At 40.1% G+C, this 2,764-nt stretch overlaps 1 pseudogene; it reads left to right on the forward strand.

Annotated features, from left to right (window-relative positions):
* Nucleotides 1–663, forward strand: LOC103216503 (high mobility group protein B3 pseudogene; annotated as a pseudogene).
* Nucleotides 664–2,764: the final 2,101 nt, after the last annotated feature.

Consider the following 2,764-nt stretch of genomic DNA (forward strand, 5'->3'; position numbering starts at 1 on the left):
ATGGATAAAGGTGACCCCAAGAAACCAAAGAGCAGATGTCTGCTTATGCGTTTTTGTGTAGACGTGCAGAGAAGAACATAAAAAGAAAAACCCAGAGGTCCCTGTCAATTTTGCAGAATTTTCCAAGAAGTACTCTGAAGGGTGGAAGACAACGTATGGGAAAGATAAGTCTAAATTTGATGAAATGGCAAAGGTGGATAAAGTGCACTATGATCAGGAAAAGCAGCATTATGGACCAGCTAAGGGAGGCAAGAAGAAAAAGGATCCTAATGCCCCCAAAATGCCACCGCCTGGATTCTTCCTGTTCTGTTCAGAATTCCGCTCCAAGATCATATCCACAAACCCTGGCATCTCTATTGGAGACGTGGCCAAAAAAAAAGGCGGAATGAGATGTAGAGTAGCTTAAATGACAGTGAAAAGCAGCCTTACATCACTCAGGAGGCAAAGCTGAAGGAGAAGTATGAGAAGGATGTTGCTGACTCTAAGTCGAAAGGAAAGTTTGATGGCACAAAGGGTCCTGCTAAAGTTGCCCGGAAAAATGTGGAAGAGGAAGGTTAAGAAGACAAGGAGGGAGAGGAGGAAGAGAAGGAGGAGGATGAATTAAAAACAAACAAACAAACAAACAAACAAACAAAAAATACCTGTTTATCTGTCTCCTTGTGAATACCTTAGAGTAGGGGAGGGCCGTGATTGACACATTTCTTATTTGAGAAGTGTCTGTTGCCCTCATTAGGTTTAATTACAAAATTTGATCATGATCATATTGTAGTCTCTCAAAGTGCTCTAGAAATTGTCAGTGGTTTACATGAAGTGGCCATGGGTGTCCAGATCACCCTGAAACTGTATCAAAGTTGTACATATTTCCAAACATTTCTAAAATGAAAAGGCACTCTTGTGTTCTCCTCACTCTGTGTGCTTTGCAGTTGGTGTGACAAGGCATTTAAAGATGTTTCTGGCATTTTTTTTTTTTTTTAATTTGTAAGGTGGTCTTAACTATATGGTAATTGGCTGGAAAACCTAAGTTATCAACTGTATATGTCTATAGTTGGTAAAAAGAACAAAACAACCAGGACAAACTCTTGATGCTCTTTGCTTGGCGTTGAGGCTGTGGGGAAGATGCCTTTTGGAGGGGCCACAGCTCAGGGCGTGCACTGAGGCTGGACCTATTGACTCTGCAGTGGGCATCCATTTAGTTTCAGGTTGTGTGGTTTCTATATATTGTGACATAGCATTTTGCTGCTATCTTAGCTGTGGACAAAGTGGGGTTCAGCATGAGAAGCTGTTTGTTTGTTTGTTTTTCCCGAGACGGAGTCTTGCTCTGTCACCCAGCCTGGAATACAGTGGCGCGATCTCTCAGCTCACTGCAACCTCCGCCTCCCAGGTTCAAGTGATTCTCCTGCCTCAGCTTCCAGAGTAGCTGGGACTACTTTTTAAATAAACTGTAGAACTCTTCATTGTCAGCAAAGTGAAGAGCCACTGCATCAGTGAAAGTTCTAGAGCTTTCTGTACTTAAACACGATTTGAAACATTTTTTGTATGTTTAGAATGCTAAAGTGTTTTTGAAGTTAAATAAACAGTGTTACATTTAAAAAAAGAAAGAAAGAAAAGTTAAACAAAACTGACAAATCTTTAACTAGACTAAGAAAAAAAGAGAGAAGATACAAATAAATAAAATCAGAAATGAAAAAGGAGACATTACAACTGATACTTCAGAAATTCAAAGGATCATTAGTGGCTACAATGAGCAAGTATATGCCAATAAATGGGAAAAATCTAGAATAAATGGACAAACTCCTAGATACACACAATCTACCAAGATTACATTGGGAAGAAATTCAAAACCTGAACAGACCAATAACGAGTAACGAGATCAAAGCCATAATAAAAAGTCTCCCATTAACCCATTTATGCCGGAAGCTGCAAATTTTGTGTGTGTGAAAAATCAGACCTTGACGATGACCTTGAGCAGTAGGATATAAATAACTGCCACAAACATAGTGTTACAATAATGGAACACTAGGCATAAATTGGTTGTTGAAGAAAAGCCTGGGACTTGATGGTTTCACTACTCAATTCTACCAAACACTTAAAGAACTAATACTAATCCTACTCAAAGTATTCATAAAAATAGAGGAGGAGGGAATACTTCCAAACTCATTCTATTTTACCTTTTATCAGGCCAGTATTACCCTGATACTAAAACCAGACACAGACACATCAAAAACAGAAAAGTACAGGCCAATATCTCTGATGAATATTGATGCAAAACCCTCAGTAAAATACTAGTAAACCTAATTCAACAATACATTAGAAAAAAGTCATTCCTCATGACCAAGTGAGATTATCTCTGGGATGCAAGGATGGTTCAGCATATGCAGATCAATCCATGTGATACATCATATCACAAAATGAAGGATAAAAACAATATGATCAGCTTGGTGTGGTGGCTCACGCCTGTAATCCCTGCACTTTGGGAGGCTGAGGCAGGCAGATCACGAGGTCAGGAGATTGAGACCATTCTAGCTAACATGGTGAAACCCCGTCTCTACTAAAAATACAAAAAAATTAGCTGGGCATGGTGGTGGGCACCTGTAGTCCCAGCTACTCCAGAGGCTGAGGCAGGAGAATGGCATGAACCCGAGAGGTGGAGGTTGCAGTGAGCTGAGATTGCACCACTGCACTCCAGCCTGGGCAACAGAGCAAGACTCTGTCTCAAAAAAAAAAACAAAAAAAACCAACAACAAACAAACAAAACCCTATGACC

The sequence above is a fragment of the Chlorocebus sabaeus genome, chromosome 9 (genome assembly GCF_047675955.1).
Source record: "Chlorocebus sabaeus isolate Y175 chromosome 9, mChlSab1.0.hap1, whole genome shotgun sequence".
NCBI lineage: Eukaryota > Metazoa > Chordata > Mammalia > Primates > Cercopithecidae > Chlorocebus > Chlorocebus sabaeus.